The sequence below is a fragment of the Canis lupus genome, chromosome 1 (genome assembly GCF_048164855.1).
Source record: "Canis lupus baileyi chromosome 1, mCanLup2.hap1, whole genome shotgun sequence".
Taxonomy (NCBI): domain Eukaryota; kingdom Metazoa; phylum Chordata; class Mammalia; order Carnivora; family Canidae; genus Canis; species Canis lupus.
The window spans coordinates 45,600,486-45,619,939 of NC_132838.1; the positions used below are offsets into that span (position 1 = coordinate 45,600,486).

The 19,454-nt window shown below is 44.4% G+C and overlaps 1 protein-coding gene and 1 long non-coding RNA gene across 3 annotated transcripts in view; one reads left to right on the forward strand and one right to left on the reverse strand.

Annotated features, from left to right (window-relative positions):
* The window catches only part of SCAF8 (SR-related CTD associated factor 8), a 147,219-nt gene extending 139,703 nt beyond the window's left edge, over window positions 1-7,516 (forward strand). The window contains exon 22 of the mRNA XM_072828585.1: window positions 6,401-7,516. The gene's annotated coding sequence lies outside the window, so the exon portion shown is untranslated. The remainder of the gene's footprint in view (window positions 1-6,400) is intronic.
* LOC140634941 (uncharacterized) lies at window positions 962-16,955 on the reverse strand. Of its 2 annotated transcripts, XR_012032272.1 has the most exons (4): window positions 16,821-16,955; window positions 4,632-7,127; window positions 3,096-3,203; window positions 962-2,618 (listed from the first exon to the last, which is right to left on the reverse strand). It is a non-coding gene; the product is annotated as an uncharacterized lncRNA (long non-coding RNA). The 2 variants fall into 2 exon arrangements; XR_012032262.1 differs by having other exon boundaries at window positions 963-3,203.
* Window positions 16,956-19,454: the final 2,499 nt, after the last annotated feature.

The following is a 19,454-nucleotide window of genomic DNA, read 5'->3' on the forward strand; positions in this document are numbered from 1 at the left end:
ATGGGTTCAAGTTTACCCAATAAATATTAATAGGTTTTGCTCCAGCCTAGGAGGGAGGAAGAATAATACATCCTACTACTGACTGTTTGAATGTGCTAAATTAAAACCAAGGCCGTGCGTCATGTGACCTGTCCCTCATGAATCGTAGAGTGTCTGTTCTTCGAAACCCAAAATCAAACCTTTTAACCTTTAAGCTGGAAGGAGAGCTCCCTAAAGCAAGCTCCTGTGTAAAATTCATTTGCATTGAGCATCAGTCCAGAGCCTACAGCCTCCATGCATGCAATTGAGATGATTCTACTGCCAAGGAAGCAAGTGTCACTGGGCTGTTTCTTACTCCAGAAGGTCTAGGTGGTTGGAGGTGTAACAAGTGGATTATTCAACTTCCAAGATGGCACTCAGTTTATTTCCTTTCATTTCTTCTGCCCTTTGCTGAGTAGCTGTTGGGACACCTGTGCCAAGGAGTGGGGCTCTGACAACAGCAAAGACAGACCTTGCCTTGCTCGCATGGAGCCTGCAGTCTGGCTTCCCATCCTGTAAGCATGGTGGTCTGCCCCAAGGTGATAGAGTGCTGCCCTTAACAATTTGCTCTTTTCTTCTTTCTCTTTCTGCTTCTGGTCTTCTTCCCCTGCCCCCACCCAAGTTCAAGATTTCAGGGTGTCAAAGCGCAGACTTACCAGATCATATGTGAATTGTTAACAGAGATCCTTTGTTTTCCTTTTATCTCAACAAGGGCATACACTTTGAATTTTTAAAAAATATAGATGTACTCAGGATCGTTGAGTTCAAGCCCTGGGTTGGGCTCCATGCTGGGGGTGGAGCCTATTTTAAATAAATAAATACATACACACACACTGATTCTTAGTTACTTGTGGTGATTCTCTCCTGAAAACAGGAATGGCCCAGAGAGAGAATGCTGAGAAGTAAAGAGAAAGGAGGAGGGTAGTCTGGTTGTTGGGGCGGAGTGGAGAAGAGAAGGATCCTGACTCCATAATGGCCAGAGTGTGTGGCCAGTAGGATCGCTGACATCCGGATTCATCAGGAAGGTGAGGGGCTCTGGGCTTTTCATTGACTTTTTTGGTGTGTCACAGAGTAGCTCAGAGTCATGATAGGAGGGAGAAGATGATGGGAGCAGAGCTCCCATGGACCAAGGGAGGCTGGTGACAGGCCCTAGCCACTTGAGAAGGCCTCACAGAGGAGGCGGCCATCAAGTAGAGTGTCTTCAATAGCTGACTAAGTATCCAAGGTAGAGAAGGAGGGGACCAGCATACCAGGCAGAGGAAATGCAAACCTTTAGCTTCGCTCCTGTAACCTAAGAATGGGTGAGCATCTGTGCTCTGCCCTCCGTTGCCCGGGCTACCTGAGAACATGGGTGGCAGATGGAAGAATCCATATCCTTCCTGTCTCCTCTGTGATAGATATTTGGCACACAGCACCTCACTTAATCCCTATAGCTAGCCTCAGTGGTGGGTATTGATCCCCATTTTTAAGTTGTGGAAACTTGTGGGAGCCCAAGATTTGCCTACCCAATAAAAAGTAGAATCAGAGATGCAAGCCTGATGAGTCCGTTCTGGAGAGCACGTTTTGGCCAGGAGGCTGAACTGCTTCTCCTGTAAGTGAGTTTGCTGGAAGGGTTCTGATACATCTCGTGACCCCTTCCACTGGTTCACATGAGACTGGACTTCACCACCTGTGGAAACAGCTCAGTCTGTGATGGTCCAGAAGTCTCTTATAGTTGGGCCATTCAGAGATCTATATTATATTTGGATGATTTGTGTCAAATGGTGTAATTTTCCAGGATATAATATCCGATACATTTATATTAATGAGAAAGGGACATTATAGGATATACAGTGTTTTGTAGGACAAGAGATCAGAATGTCATCAAGATTCCCAATCTTTGTGTGCCCTTGGGCAAATGGGAGCCCTTTGAGCTTCAGTTTTTTAATGTTTAGAATGAGAATGTTGTGCCCTGCAATCCCTAAGGTCTGTTTTTGCATGACTATGATTGTTCTGTTTTGTTGGGATTAAATATGCACACAGATTATACACACAATACGTATGTGGATGTGACGCAAGAAAGAAAATGTGATCTCAGTTTAGTAAAGGAGCCATGGGTATCCGTCATCATAGAGAGAAACTTCCCTAATAGGGAATAATTGCTTTTATTTTATTTTAATTATTCTTACACTTAGTACTTGGAAAGACCCAACTTCATACTGTTCTAATCTAATGGGACGTCGCTCCACACATTTTAAGTAGGTTTTTAACTACAGAACAATGAAACATTAGCAAATGATGTTAGAACATGTCTGCACACACTGATACTTTCAGATCTGTGCCAGCCATCCTGCTCCCATATGGGCTGACCAGACGGATCAGCTGGACGAGGCAGATTGGGGTCTGGCATCCATGAATAACTCTGGCACTTCCTTTTCGACGTGGCAGGGCAGGCTGGCTGAGGCTTGGATCTGAAAGTCTGTTTGCAAGGACCTAGTTTTCTTGGTATTTCTCCATCATCTCCTTAGCCCAGCGGTGATGAATCCCATGCCTTGGTGCTGGAACAGATCGCACTCTGGGTAGGTTTTCTGCGGCTGGCTTCGTAATCTCACGCCTTCTCCCTTTGGAGAGAACAGGAGAGACGAAGGCAGTGAATTCTGGTTGGTCAGCTTTGCTGATCGCCGGCAGCTCTGATGAGAGTTTTGCTGAGGAAGAAATGAAGATTAATGCAAAGGGGGTCAGAGCCTCTCTATAGATTCTCTTTCTCAACTGTAATTTAGAAATGATTCTTTAGGCTTTAGGCAGTTTCCAGCCTGCTCCAATGGATCATTTGGAAATCAGAACAAGTGTACTTGAACGGGGTAAAATATGAACTAGGCCACAGAGCCTTTACATTGTAATTGACGTTAATTTCTGTTCCTCCTTGCAGCTGGCCTGCCCGGGGTGGGTTCTTTACAGTGAGTAAACACTGCCTGGTCTTTACTCCTTCACGCTTCTGTCACCCCAATAATTGACCCGGAGACCAGACCACTGTTTCTAGAACGGGGTTTCGGCAAGTAAGAAAGGATATGGCTGTCCTGGAAGCAGGGGGGCCTCGCCTGCTGTCCTGGTCACCGCTGGCCTCTCATCAGCAGTCCTGCACTTAGGTCACAGTATGGGGTGGCCATTCGCATGTCTCGTAGCCTGGATATCTGGGGTGAAGCAGCCTGTTAGAGGAAGGGCATAAAATACTTGGCATCAGGCATATTTGGCTTGAAGTCTGTCTCTGACACCTTGTACCATCTTGGCTAGGTCACTTAAGCTCCTTGAACCTCAGTTTTCTGGCTTGTAATGTGGGAGTAACGAAACTCGCAGCATTGCAGGGCTGTTTGCCTCAATGAAGTGAGGCATGTGTGTGAATTACCAGGAACCAGCAGACCCCGCCACTCACCAGTGAGTTACAGCTATAGAAGGACACCTCCATGTCCATTTGCCTTCATTATGCCCATTTTGTAAAAGAATAACTGCATTTCAAAATTAAGTTGCAGCGAATGCATCATTAATGGCAACTTGAGCTGCAGAAGGCCAGTTCTAGAACTTTTACGATTGCTTCCAACTATTCCTCCCCTCCAGGTACTGTGTCCCAGTTTATTTAAAAAAATAAAAAAGTCATCTTTTGTGCCATGTTCTCACTGATAAGTGGGGGTTTTGGCCTCCTCTTTACAATGAAATTATAGCCATTATTCTGGGGGAGAGTGAAGCTCTTTGGTAATTGGGAACAGAGCTCACTCGCTCTTTAAGGAGCTTGGAGAAGCCACCTGTGCGGAGTGGGTGCTCAGGTGTCTTCTGTGACGAGGCTTGAGACAGAGCAGCTTATGGTGGGCTCTACACCTAAAGACGGAGCTCCATAGCATGCATAGAACTTGGGGCCCAGGGGTGCAGAACACACGGCGACAGCACACACGGTGAACAGAAAGAGCCAGAGCTGGGGACTTGGAGCCAACGTGGCTTTCGGTTCCCGCTCTGCCCTTTGCCGTCTGACCCTGGGCAAGACGCTGGTCCAAACCTCAGTTTCGTTGTGGGGACAGTTAGATCTGTTTACGAGGTAGGCTTCACAAGGGCCTTTAAGGGGGGGGGGGGTGGTAATAGCAACAACAAAACTATGCAGAAGAGATGAATATTAATAATAAATAATGAATTTGTTGATATCGGTGTCAATAGCCAGAGCCACAGCGTAGAGAAGAGTGCACACTGGCCAGGGAAGTGGGACCTGGTCTCATTCCCCTTGGGTGGCCCGGCCACTGGCATTCCCAGGTGACGCTGAGCAAGTCACCCAAGCCCTCACAATCTCGGCTGCTCCACATGTAGGCCGGGGGCCGGGGCCCCCGTTACGAGAGCCAGAGAGTTCATAAATGTGAAGACCGCTTTGAGCACTAAAGCGGTCTCCAAATATATAAGCTCTGTGACCATTTTCTCCACCTCTGATTGTTACTTGCACGAGTACCTGACGTGTTTACTTGTGAATGTCCACCTTTCGGGTGATGGATCATTTACACGCTGTGACAGCGGTTCCTAGGGGTACTTTGGATGCATACACCTCCCCGACATGCACGGTGTAGAAATACTTGCCAGAATCCCATAAAAAATGTACTTACTATTGGCTTATTTCAAGTTGATCAAGACAGAAATCTTGACTTCTCTAACTTGGCAGCACAAGACACATTTGGTCTGTGTCGGTAGGTACATGCGTGTGTTCGTAGATCATTCCTGTATGTCCCCCTGACAATTTGAGTGAATCTGTCTTTTTCGTTTTGTTTCCCAGTATGGCCTTGGTGCCTTTTACCACGCAGATGCTGATTTGCTCCGGACAATAACCCTATCCTCTTCACACCCTGGCCAATCTTAATCCAGACTTCGGGAAATGACTGTGACTTGAGAGGCTATAGCTATGATAGTCAAGATGAGCTGATTTTCATTGTCGTTTCCTCTTGAGTAGCTTTTAAAATGGCATTTGAAGGATCAACGCATTAGCGAAATGCTTAGGATAATCCGAAGTAACAGACGATATTTTGGTGCCCATTTTGTTTCATGTGGATCATTAACGCATTTCAGAGTTGTGTCTCCTCCCCTTATGCCAAACACACAGTGGAAACATGAAAAACCTATTCAGCATTTTTCTTATCCCACATCACAACTGGGATGCCCTCAAAAATAATTACAATAATATGATATAATATAAATAAATTGTTATTCTGGCATCGTCTAAGTTTTACCAGCCACAGAGGCATAAAGATCAAATTAGAATTACTAAATAGAGTTTTTCGATTGCTGAAGCTTATGATTTTGTTCCTAATGGAAACTAATTGCCCTAAATGTCCAAATATTTAACTTAATTCCTGGTTGTACCTATGGCATCTATGAAAGTCCCATTAAACTTTTCGACCCCAATTCATTATAATTTTCACAGGTTATGGTGAGGTCATTTTGTATTGTGGTTGAAAGCATCAGTTTTAAGGTCAGACTTCCTGTGTCTACACCTCACTTTGGCAATGCGTGCTTTGGTAATATTACTAGTTATAACTACTTAAATGAGCTCAACTAGTTGTATTTTATGACTATGTAGTAGGTTCTTACAGAATGCTTCTGTGTTCCTCTACTTTTTAAATGTGTTTTTCAGCTTTTATGGAATTATTTTTTAAGAAAACCAGCAGGTATGCCACCACCACCACCACCAAAGGCACTTCTTAGATCTTAAGACAGCAAAAGATGTGGAAATGGGTATTTTCAGAAGTTTATACCCATATAGCTTAGTGACATCATCACATAAGATTGTAATCGACTTCATGCACTATCAGATATTTTGTGACATCTCTGAAAGATCAGCTGATTCAAAACTCCAAGCAGAACTAGGACCAGAGCACCGCAGGTTTAGGTATCTTGTAAGTCTAACCAGTGCTACAGACTGAAGTGGTTACACCTGGTTGTGCTCTGAATGGAGCTATGGAGGCAGGACCTCATGGACCCATTAATGTCATTGGATTGGCCTTCTCTTTAGAACTCATCCATTGGGGTCTTCCTAGTGTATACATGAAGGAATGACTAGCCCAGCAAGGTCAGGTGACACTGTTAGCTATTGGTGGAACCTCATCTGGAGTCTGGGCATGCTGACTTCCAGGACAGGGGTCTCTCCTGAATAATTCCAGCATGAGGAGAGAGATGAACATGGCATACTCTGGTTCTTTATGCTGTCCTGGAAGAAGACATGGCTTTGTAGAGCACAGAAATTCTTCAAATATTGAAACATTTGCTGTTGTGTTGACACCATCTCTTCTTTAGGAATTATCTTGGAAAAAAAAAAAAAAAACTAGGGAAAGTTATATTCCATTGACCAGTGATGACCAGCTATTGTTCCTTTTGTCAACAGGCAAGATGATGAATGAAGTTCTGGCAGCTTCCTGTGTCCCAGGCCTTGTAGAAATAAATGAGACGTGCTTCAAAGTTCTAATGTGCATCACATCGGATCTTGTTTAAGGAAGCATTAAAAGGAACCCGCCGTTACCTATTGAGAAGGCTCTGTGCTCTCAGGCATTGTTTCTGATTGAATCCAGAGGTTGCAAGCATGCCTCCCTGTATTACCTGTTGGAGCAGGTTTAATTTTATAAATTTTAAAACAAACTCTATGAGTTTCCAGTTCATAATTGTTCTTTTTGAGGATGCACTCAGATGAACAGTATCGCATCTGTAAGAGATACGCTCTTCCACAGACCCGAATTGATTGGAATATAAATGGCAACAACCTCCATCTGTAGCATCATCCAGTACCCGTGATGGAAAGGGCAGATTGCGAGGAAACCCTTCCGAGGGGGAAAAAGTCACACTGTGTTGGAACTACAGATTAATAGAACCATAGCGTTAGTCAACCACGGCTTTTTTCTTGAACACAACATGCATAGACTGTAGTTCTTGACTGGTGACTTTAATCCATTATGAATCATCTCCTTGGACCTCTCAAAAATTGAAAGTCTTGAGCTTCCATTGAAAAAGCAATGCAGTTTTGAGAAGATCCAGGGTTCAATGTAGTCTTCGGGTTCATTCCAGCCTTCAGTGTCCAGTTATTACAAACAGCAGGTACCCAGGTGGTAGATGAGAACCTAGTGGGAGAGGAAGGAAAGAAACGACAATGAACGGGCATATTACATTGTATTATACACATACTTTATAAGTACATTTCTTATGAGCTTCTTATTCAGGCAGAGATTATAAAAGTTTGCTGCAAGTATCTAGACCAGGATTTGTGTTTTGGAAATTATCAGTGTTCACAATACCTGCAGGGAAAACCAAAAACAATGACAAAAACTCAAATGAGAGCACTCTTTACACCTAAAAGAATATTTTTTATCATTCTTTTGTTTTGGCTCTGTCACAAATTAAAGTGCTTGGCATGTGGTAGTCTGTGGTCTCTTGAAATTGAATCAATGAGAACCTGACACTTTCACAGGATGCTGTCACTTTGGACATTCATAATAAAAATTGAAACTGAGTTTGGTTGGTAGTCATTTACTTTGTCTTGGAGCTCAGCGCATCTTCCATGCTGCACCTTTGCTCTCGGCCAACCCATTTCTCTGGCCCTGTGTCTAGAGAGAGAACTGCACACATGGTTTGGGTCGTTCCGTCTCTTGCCCTGAATTATTGTTGATTTTTAGGTTTGAACAACCATCCTTTGTTATTTGTTGAAAGGCAGAGCTATTTATGAGTGCCCAGGTCATTTTGATTATGCATTCTACAACATGGATTAAAGATAATTCCTCTTCAGAAATAGTATACCTTTGCTTTCTTTGTTTTCTGCCTATATTTCTGTTAAATTGATTATAATATTATTATAATATATTGATATTTTTTAGTAAATAAGTCGAAAATTGGAGAAGGTGGTGGGTAACTTGGCCGCAGCTATAGGCTTTTTTTGTTTGACTCTCTGCCCAGTGTTCTAGAGTATATTTTTGCGTATTCCACAACATTCAGGCAAGAAACTTTAAAACTCCAAAGAAATCCAAACCTGTGAGCCTATTCAGATAACTTAGACCTTGCTTGGCACTAAATTTGATAGGAAGGTAAGAAAAGATACCTTTCCTTCTATTCTTTTGTAACTAAAGCTGCGCCTGGCAGAGAGATATGCCACTCATCTAGGTCTATGCTTGGCCACCCCACCTACACCCCCACCAAAAAGGAACAGCCTGGATTTGGGGATTCATATGGACATTCTTAGGCATCTATAAGCAAATGATTTTGGAATTCTTACATTAGAGAAAAAGACAAATAGAAGATTCTGGGGTTCTTTAGATGGGGCAGGAAGAGAAAAAGTAGAAGAGCAAACAAACTTAAAAATAGGATCCTATTTTGGGAACTGAGTCCATGTGGGGTCCTAGCACTTAGCTGGAGGTGTCTGACCGAGGCGAGCTTTCTAAACCCCAAGAGACACCATAGTAAGGGCAGAGGTTGATGCTTTTTGTTCCCTGGATGAATTCCCTTTTCCAAAGCCTCTATCACCCTCTGCCTGAACATCTGGGCAAGTTCTCTTTGTGAATCAGCGTGAATATTTACGGGCACCCCCCTTCCCCCTTCCTTCTGTCTGCAGCAAAGGAAAGCTTTCAAAAAAAAATCTTGAGCTAGACTTTAAAATAATATTAGGTGACTTTGACAAACTGAAGCTCTTTGGTGTGTACACAATTAGAAAGAATCATTGATGTGGGTTGTTTTGGTTTATAAGTAAACGCTGGCCTCTCCCTTGAATTCTAATACCAAAATCTCATTCAAATGAGATTGTCTCAAGCAGTTCCTTTGAGGTTAATAAATTCTTCAGAGAGGAAAAAGCCTGAAACATCTGCTTCAGAATGGTCTCTGCTTGGGAATTGCACATAGATGATTACTTTTATCTAAAGTGATTTGTGTTTTAAATGATTTAAGAATACAAGCAGTTAAGAAAGTGATTGAGTTTGATGCTTTAGAAGAAAGCTTCTTTCCATTCATTATTAGTAATTTTCCTAAATCTACTATTTCTTGATCCAATTTTTTAAATTGGGGAATATTCCACACGATTGTGGCTGGCATCAAATCACATCATTTTTACAGCTGGGCTTTTTCAGAGGGCTGCTTAAGGATTACCAGGAGAGGAGCTTACTGCAGTGTTTAGACTGGGTCATAGTTATTGTTTTATAGATACTTACTGAACTTTTAGTAACTGTGAGAAACTTTATGTTTACTTCTCTTATTTCTGTTCTGAGATATGTATCTCTTTCAAAGCATTTTTGAAAAAGATTTATTTATTTGAGAGTGAAAGAGAGAGACACAGAAAGAGAGTTTGGGGAAGGGCCAGAGAGAGACTCTGAAGCAGACTCTGTGCTGAGTGCAGAGCCCGGCCCAGGGCTCCATCTCACTACCCCAAGATCACGACCTGAGCTGAAACCAAGAGTTGGATGCTTAGCTGACTGCACCACTCAGGCACCTCTCAAAGCATTTTTTTAAGTCTCATAGAAAAAGACTTTACCTGTTGTCAATAAGGAAATAAAATAAAGCTCATTTTCACACATTCTTGTGTTATTGCAAAAATAATTTTTTAATCCAAAAATATACAAGCATCAAATGACTCTTATTATAGACAGCTTAGGAAAGAAGATTATAAACTAGAAGAAAATATATATACATTTTATTATCTAAGCTTTTTTTATATACAAGCTCAAACATCGTGCTCAAATATACTTTTTACGAAGACATTATAAATTTTAAAATCCACCAAAGGATCCACATTTCTAGAAATAAATGTGGCTTTCAGATGGCTTAGACTGTCAGTTATGCACAGTTGGGAAGGAGCTTGAATGCACCTTTTATAGATTTTGCCTGGGTGATCGTGGGTGACAGCAAAACTGTTAGTGAGTGGAAGTAATTGCTATTCAGAAGATTTTCCTTAAAATTTCTTATGAAGACTGAGCCACATTCGTGTTTTACATGATTTTAAAAGTCCCTTCATGAAGAGTTGCATTAATATTTAAGAGTCCGTCCCCTCCCATGTCGAGCACATTGAGTAAAGAAGCCATGGCTAACATATCCATTGACACTTCTCTCTTATTACAACGTTCCCATTAGAAGAGTTCTGTGTTGCCTGTGTGGACGTGAGCACACAGACACGCACACACTTCGTGGGACTGGAGGCCATAGCAGGGTGACCAGAATCCGCTCAGGTCACAAAGAAGTGTAACTTCCAAAGCTGTGGCCTGCTGGGGAGACCACGGGGAAGGAGAGGCCAGCCCCGGCTGCTGCGACAAGAACTGGGGGAACAGCCCTGATGATGATGAGATCAGGGCTCTCATCTCTGTGTGAGAGGGCTGGCCATGGCCGAGGCCCCATCTCTTTAATGCCCTCTGACTCTATCCTGCGAGTCTGGCTTTTTATGAGAATGCTGTACTTTTGTCTTCAAATACCAATATTCTTTTGTACATCCAACAAACACATATTTGGTGTTTACTAAATGCCCGGTGCTGTGAGCAGGGGTGGTGCCAGGAGTTAAATAATGCCTGGGCTTATCATCAGGATCTGCCTGTTGAAAAGGAAGACAGATGTGTGTCATATATTAAGCAGAAGATGAATGCAGAAGAGCTCACATAGGCAGATAGAAACCACATGTTTCCCTAAAAATGACTATTTTATGAGCTCAACTTTCCACTGTAGAAAAAAAAAAACAGTCTGTTTCTCTTTTTTGCTATTTTCTAGCCAGTAACAAGTTTATCGTTTTTTTGGTTTTCAGAATCGTAGGATTATATTTACTTATATTAGTGAACCACTCCTATGCAAAAGTATAGTACTTCCAAGGACCTACCCAATTTTCAGTGGCCTAGCAGCAATGTTACTTGGGGTAAGATTACAGAAATATGTTCTCAGTGGACATTCCTCACAGCAGATTCTAAACAGGACCCTCTCGTTTTCTAAATCCATAAACATTAGTGAGGAAGCAAAGTACCACCATCCACGAATGCTGCAGTGAATTCAACATGAGAAGTGACAAGCTTCAAATGTAAGTGGATGGAATGAAAAACTCAAACTAATCTCAAGCACAATGACTTTGGCTTTACAGTCTTTGGAAAATTATAAATAGAACACCTGAGACACCATCTCTACTATCAAACCACTAGATCAGAGTTTCTTGAGAGATCTGTCTTATTTAAGAAAAAAAAAAAAAAGACAATGGAACAGAGATAGACTATAAGGAGACAGTGGGAAGCAATACAGAGAAAGTTTTTCTTGGCCCACATTTTTTCTGAAGTGAGTTTGAATTTCCTGGGGCCATCTTAACAGTTCACAAACAACAAGGTAGGTTCCCCTAGATCCCTGTAACAGTGAACTGATGCACCCCAGAAGTAGAGTTGACACAAGTGTTTTTGGCCTAGTTATATTGTACTTAGATATATTACCATTAAATCCAAAAGAAGAAAACAAAACCAGTAGAAAACCAGTGAATCGTGGATTTCATTCATCGTTGGCTTGTATCTTTATCTGAGGAAGAAAGATCCATCAAATCTAAGTATGGGAATTTTACCTAACTGAAATATAAGACTTGTGATACATAGATTTGATTTGGAAATTCAAATGTTTCCAAATGATGATGAACATGAGGCCCATGTGGACAATATGTATTACTTCAAATAAAGTGAAGTATTAACTAGGGTAGGTGTTGAACCATCACTAAATCATTTGTTAATTATCCTTTCTTGGACTTCAGCCAAGACATAGCAGTAATATTCCATTCAGCCAAAATTCTACCTACAATCCAATAAAAGCAGTAATTCCTCAGTATTCTTGACCATCAAAATTTTCAAATTAAGTTTCCACAAGATAACATCACAATAAACTATTCCTAGCATAGTGGAGGGTTGATGCTTCTTTAACAAGCTTCCAGTTTTTAAGGAATTTAAATATATTTCTTAAAGGTATGAAAACAAGTGTTCTGCATATATCCCCAGCAGTCTTTGCTGTTGCAAAAGGCCCTCAGAAGCTTCCCCTTGCTGGTGTGGAGGCGGTGGGCAGCACCAGCCACAGAGCCTGGTGCATCTAGAACCAGCTTCTAACTATGATAGACATGAAGGAAACAGCCACTCTCTCCCCAAGGGCAGGGCAGAGAGGAATTCTACTTAACAGAAGCATGACACTCAGTGTGTTTCAGTTCATCTCTTAAACACTGAGACGCTAAAAACCAGCCCCCCATTTGAGTCATCTACACCTGCATCAGGGAAGCTTCTTCTTCCCATCAGGTTTCTTCCATTGCCCATAGAGAAATGAGATTCTTTGATTCATGTGCATCTCTTCAACTACTCTTAGCTTGCTCTTCAATTTGCTGGTTTTTCATTCCTTTCTCTTGGGTTATTTGTAAGTGCTTGCAGCTGAAGATGCTTCCAAGGCTTTCATAGTGGTTCCCAAATCTGCCTGCTAGAATCACCTGAGCAGCTTTAAAAATATATAGATGTTAGATAGATAATAGATAGATGATAGATAGATGATAGATGCCTATGTCCCTTCCCTACAGATTGTGATTTCTGGGTGTGTGCTGGGTGGGCATTGGGAATTTTAATAGATTCCTGGGGGGATCCTAAGGTTTGGATGAGTTTGGGAACAGCTGGGTTACAGGAAGGAAAGGAAAGGCTTGGTACGCCTAGTCCTGCATCGTAGCTCGGCCTCCTGCCGGTTGTGTGGCTGGTCATTTAACCTTGTTGAGCCCTGGTTTCCTCATCTGTGGCGTGGCAACAATCATGCTGGCAGTTTTCTCCTCTGCATAGGGAAAAATGCCGTTTATGTTAACTGATTAGTGACAGCGCATGTAATGCACTTGTTGCAGGAAGTGGTGGTTGGCATTATTTATCCCCAGAGTACAATCGAGCTTAATGCATTCCCAAGACTTGGAAGCACGCTGCAGATGAGTAAGTGGTGTCAGCTTAATGAAAGTGAAAACGAGTAGGATGACAGCCAGGCACCCTGCCCCATGGGAGCTTCCCCGCCTGCCCCGCCCCCAGCCCCCGATAACTGAGTTGTTCATCTATGGCTAGCCTGTTGGAAAGAAATGATATAGCGTTACACTCAGAGATAGGGCTATTGTGTCCATCTGTTTTCCCAGGATGGGGTGAGTCTGCCCAGGGCTTTGGGAACAGGATCTGCCTGGCAGAGCAATCAGAGGAAATCTGGGAAGTGGACACTTTTGAAAGGCCAGCATGGTCCATGAGTTGGTGGCACATTTGCTGATGGCTCCTCACCACAGCCCAAGGCACATCCATAAGGTTAGATGTGAAGGGAAGTAGGGGTGGGGCTGCCATGCGCGCCCCACTCCCCACCCTACCCTAGGCCCTCGCCCATTACAGTCTGATTGTATTTTTCATCTCTTCTCTCCTCCAACCATTCTTATTTATTGCTTTATATTCATCTGAAATAAGCAAAAAGTAACTTCATTCATTTTATTTTTTTAGACATTTTATTTATTTGAGAGAGAGAGAGCATGAGGGGGGCTCAGAGGGAGATGGAGAGGTAAACTCCCTGCTAAGCAGGGAGCCCAATGGGTGGCTTGATCCCAGCACCCCAATTTCATGACCCAAGCGGAAGGCAGATGCCTGCCTAACCGACCAAGCCACCCAGGCGCCCAGGAAAAATTAACTCCTTTTAAAAAAAGAACCACAAACATGAAGCCTGTTGGGATGAAGGTGGTTCCTGCACACAGACCTTGTGGAGGGACAGAAAGCCCATCGCATCTTGCCTAGTGTGACCTTGGGGAAGTATCTTTTGTGGCGGAGGAGAAGGGAGGTCAGTGGTGTGCGTTCCCTCCTGATGGAACCCTAGAAAGGCAGAGTGTCAGAGCTGAGAGGCACCCGAACGAACAGCCATCTGAACCCCAGGGGTTCCTAACAGTGAACACGCTGAAATTATATGCGAGATCATAGATGTACTGAAATGTTCCTTGGATGAGGGCCATGGCTTTGCATCAGATTTGCAAAGAGCTTGGTAATCCTCTAATACTCAGGGACCAAATTTATTAATAAGGAAGCTTGAGAGCCACACTGGCAGCTAGGAGCAGCGTTAGGGGCCAGAGTCAGGGCGACCACACCGTGCTGCGCCCCCTGGCCCCCCAGCTCCAAGCGGGGCTGGAGCAGCCACGGCCTAAACCACAGGTTCAGCCCAGGTCCGGCCACGCTGATGGGGCGCAGAAGGCAGGGCCCATCTCCCCTTAACTGAGGACATCATGTCCCCTGAAGGCACTTGGGAAGAAGGTGGAACCCCCGTAGCTGCGGCAAATTCTCATTATTTTAACCTGCCAGGAGGCATCGTGGGGTCAGAATCCCAGCAGGGATCTGGGCGGGTCTGAAAGAGTTGGGGCCACCTGCTGTGGAGGGTCGGGGTCTCCCTTCGGCTGCAGTAACAGAACACCATCCACCGGGGCCTTATAAAGCACACGTGGACTTCCGTCAGTCCTGGAGCCTGGGCAATCCCAGATCCGGGCGCCGGCACATCTGGGGGCAGGTAAGGGCCAGCTTCTCCTGCCCCGCGCCTGGGGGGAGGGACCGGCAGGTGGCTCTGGGCCTCTCCGTGCACGAAGGCTCTGCCCTGCCGCGAAGCACCTCCCAGAGGCCTCAGACTCCATCACGTTGGGGATCAGGTTTTCAATTTATGAATCTGGTGGCGGGAGGGGGCCACAAACATTGTCTAGAGCATTAGGCAGAGGCCGAGAGGAAGAAGGATGGTTCGGTGTTTCTTCTCCTTTCTTCTATGTGATTTGGTTTTTGTGTGGGCTCGTTGGCCAAAAAGAGGCCTGGCAGGATGAAAGAATCTGACGACCGACTCTCTTAAACCCTGCCACCAGCAGGACCCCCTTAACAATGACAGAGAAAACATAGCCACGCGGGGCTGGCTTGCTGTGGTTGAGCTGCAGGTGGGGGAGTGTGTGGGATCCACTGGGAACACTTATGGGAGAGGCTTGGAGGGCCCCCCCCCCTGGGAGAGGGTACGATCTAGTGGATCTAGTGCCAACAGCCCAGCTCCCGATCAGTGCCTGCTCCAGCGCGTGCTAGCATCTAACCTTCACCTCCTCGAGCCTTCGTTCCCCTGCTGTAAAGTGGGGACAGCTGTGCCTCCCTAGCGGGATTGTTTGAGGACAAAATGAGAAAATGATTGAAAGTAGTTTCTGCGTCTAACGGATCCCACCTGTGCTGTTGTTGAACGTACTCTGCAGTGTGGAATCATGTCGCTTTAAATTACACTTGATGTCATTAGGAAGGAGGGAATCAGGCCCCATCATTCAAGTCCTGAGGCTCGGATGAAAATAAAAGATCTTGAATGATCGCCTTTTGTTTCCCTTTCATGTCGCACTCATGCGGCTGACCTCCAAACCTTTGATCTGTTTTTTAATTACCCAAGTAAGGAGAATACATTCTTGTTATGAATGATCATAACGAGCACAGAAGTTTGTAGAGTAAAAGGTGACTGACTAGTCCATGTTTTTCTAAACCAACTTGTAATAAACTTTCTAAGTAAAGCCTAGAAAATGTCTGTGATATGCATCTGGGCTTTTTTACATGTCAATAGACCTCGCCTAATTTCAGGGTTTTCTTGTGACAAGGGTTTGAGGAATTCTGGGTCAACTTTGCACAGGAAATAGTATTTCCGTAGAGGGTGTTTCTACCTCTGGAAAGCTGGAGTGTCCCAGCAGCTCTGGCATTGTTGGGCGCAAGAGTCTGACTTTGGCAGAAGACATGGGAGGAAGGAGAGGGGAGATATAGACTGTTCTGGGGGACGGTGTTTCATCATGAAGGCAGAGAATTTGGTGCTACTGTTGCTGGAGCTCAATAGGAAACCATTAGGGATGTGGTACTGGGGACCAAGGCCAGGCTGACCCCAGAGAGGGCTGGGCTGCTGCTGGCACAGCCTATGCCTTTCTGCAAATTACAGAAGGGGGCCCCTTGGTTCCTACGGTTCACAGCGTGGCAAGAGGAGCAGCACAGCTGCGTTTCAGCTCCTGCTTACCCCCTCACAGGTGCACTTGTGCAGTGCACAACTTATACAACCATGCTCAGCGGCCCCAGGACAGACCCAGGAGTTCAGCCATTCTACCCCAGCCAGGAAGAACAAAAATAATACCAAAAAGCCAGGATCCTGGTCACTTACACCCAGGTTTTAGACACATGGTGAGATGGAGGAGAAGGTACTGGGAAGATGGAGAGGTTAAGGACATTCCTTTTCAGATCATGGAATGCATCTCCTTCAAGTATCCGAGGCTTTGTGGGTGTTCTCAACTTCTCCAATCCCTCTCCCCTCCCTACTGCTGTTCTCTCAGATTCTTCCATAAGACAAGATCTGCTCACTTCCTCATTCAAAGGCCTTGCCCTTCCTACCCTAACCCTAGAAGCATGACTTTGCTTCCAAGGGCTCCAGAGTGACCTCTTCATGGGTGCGGTTGGAGGACGCTCATCTAGAGTCTGGCACAGGGGAACACCAAATCTCAGGTCATGGGTACCTGGCCTCATGTTGGGCGGCCTCTGGTATGTGAGGAATAAATGCAGATTTGGGTGCCTCTGAGAGCACCCCTCTCTGTGTCTTGCTCTGTATGTGCCATGTGTTAGTTTCCCTCTGTCGCCACAAGCTACGCCTCTTCTCTTTACATCTTCTCCCCTTCTGTCCCTTATCAGGACACTCGTCATCAGATTTAGAGCCCACCCAGATAATCCAGGATGATCCCATCTAGAAACCATAAAATACATCTGCAAAGACCCTTTTTCCAAATAAGGTCACATTCACAGGTTTCAGAAGTAAGCACACAAACATACCTTTTGGGGCCACTGTGCAATCCACAACACACCATGATCCCAAGCCTGAATTATGTCTGAATGTAATTATCCCCTTTTCCCTAGGGTGGCTGCCCGGTGCCTTCATACCAGCCCTGAGTAGAATATGAAGTGTTCTGGAATGTCACTTGAACAGTGCTAGGACACCACTGACTACAAAACAGAATTCCATCTAAGGTTCCAAGCTTGTGTCCTTAGGAAAGACCCAAAGATCCTTCGATCTGTGCTTTCCTCCTTACTTTCACCATGTTTCCTAATCCAAATGACCATCCTCCCTTCTCTGAATTATTACAACATCTTCCTCACAGGCTTCCTGCATTTTCCTTTCCATATTGCAAAGGAATTATTCCTGAATGTAAATCTCATTGTGCAAATACACAACACACACAGAGACACCCACACACCTGTTCCCGTTGCTCTTGAGAATGAAGCCCAGATCCCTAAGGAGACCCACACAGGGGGTCACTGTGGTGATCTGGCTCTGTCCACCTGTCCAACCTTCCATTCCATACAAGGCCCAGCTCTCAGACCTCGAGCCACACTGCTGTGCTCTGGGTCTGGGGGAGATGCCCTGATCTAAGGGCTTTGGCAGCCCATAGTTTTATTTCAAAGGCTCTTAGCTCCTATCATATCAAACATGTTAGGATGCACCCATCTGCTTCATTAAGTATTTTTTGGTGCAAAGATATTTTAAAAGCTTTCGTATTTCAGCTTTTGAAATTATGTGACTACGAGTGACTCCTTTAAGAGGACCACCTCTGGGTGCTTGAGAAGTCTCACAAAGGGAAGGCATCCACACTTGCGCTGATTTTAAAAAAAATACAGTAAAATATTTATGACCACTCATTTCTAATTCAAAATGGTGACAAAGTGTTTTTTGTTTGTTTGCATTTTATTAAACAGCCATTTCAACTTTGTAGGGTTCTTTTTTTTTCATATCTTGAGGATAGTACATTGTTTTCAGATCTCATAGCTGTCAGGCAGTTAGTACTGAGATCATGGGAATATTGGGTTAGTCAGAGAATGTCTGATACTTAGTCCCAAGGACACTCATTACTCGTGTCACTTGGTACCTCAGGGTCTGTGTTGCTCAAATAAGCACTGGAAGCCTCAGAATGCCTGTTCAGCTTTTGATTGGTAATCTGGACTCTAGCCCCATAAAAAAATAATGTTCAATCATAGACCAAATTGATCATTTTGATTGTTTCTAGAAAAAAGACAAGACTTAAAAGTGATTTGGCTAGGTAATCATCTTATCAAACTTTGAATGTCCCACTAATAGCATTCTGCTCATTCCTCTAAGCTTGGCCAGCTGGTCCTCCCCTGTGGAAGCTGGTATCATGTGTCCTCTGCATCTTGTTCAATGAATCTTGTTCATTCTAGAAACATTTGTTAAGTTCCTACTAAGCAAAGAACTCTGTGCTTGCTATGGAAGACACTAAAAAGCTGAATGAGGCACAGGGACATGTCCTGGGGATGGTTGGAAGGACCAATGTAATGCTTCTACAAGGGAAGATGCAATCAGTGGCTTACTAGAGGAACAAGTGCTGTGCCGTGGAGAGAAGAGTCAGTGTTTTGAAGGCAGAGGACAGGGATGGAGATGGATTCGTGGAAGGGCTGACATTTCAAGCTGAGCTTTGACAATGGATAGAGGTAGAATGGGCTTCCAAGGTAAGGAAACACCAGAGCAAAAGCAGGGAGAGGGGGACATGCATAGCAGGGAGCAGTAGGGAGCTCTCGGTGAGAAGACAGGGTCCGCGTGTGGAGTAACAGGACTCGTGATCTGAGCACTCGTGATCTATACCTTCTGTCTTCTCCGCCCACCTGGGGGGCAGCGTTTTGTTCATTTGTTTAAGATTTCAACAAAGGTATCAATTCATTTAAAAAAATCATATCTAGGGGCGCCTGGGTGACTCAAGTGGTTAAGCATCCCACTCTTGACTTTGGCTCAGGTCATGATCTCAGGGTCGTGAGATCAAGCTCTGCACTGGGCTCCATGCCCAGTATGGAGTCCGCTTCAGGTTCTCTCTTTCCTTCTGCACCTAACCTTGCTTGCACTCACACGTGCTCTCTCTCTCTCAAATAAATAAGCAAATATTTTTTAAAAGATCATAGCTAACATAGGGCAGGCACTGTCTTGTACCAGAAATGCAACAATGCGCAGAACAAAGTTCCTGATTTCATAGAGCTTTAAATCTAATTGTAAGAGACACATTGATATGATCTCCTAGGTGGTTATAGGTGCTACAAAGAGAACAGTCTAGGGTGGGGGGGAGGGATGGAAAGGCAGGGGGAGGCCATGGCTCATACTTCCTGTGTAGTGGTCAGGGAGGACGTCACTGATGAGGTGACACTGGTTTGACTAGAGATCAGGACGATGTAGGAAATAAGCCAGGGTTGACAGACTGAAAAAGTTAAAGGAGGGGGCGCCTGGCTGGCTCAGTCAGTTGGAGAATGCAGCGCTTGATCTTGGAGTTGTGGGTTCGAGTCCCATGTTGGGTGTAGAGATGACTTAAAAATAAAATCCTAAAATAAGAAAAGAAAAGTTAGAGGAGAATAAGTGAAGTTTGCTGTTTGACACCGTTGTGTCTGTTTCTGTGGTTGACAGCGTGTGGG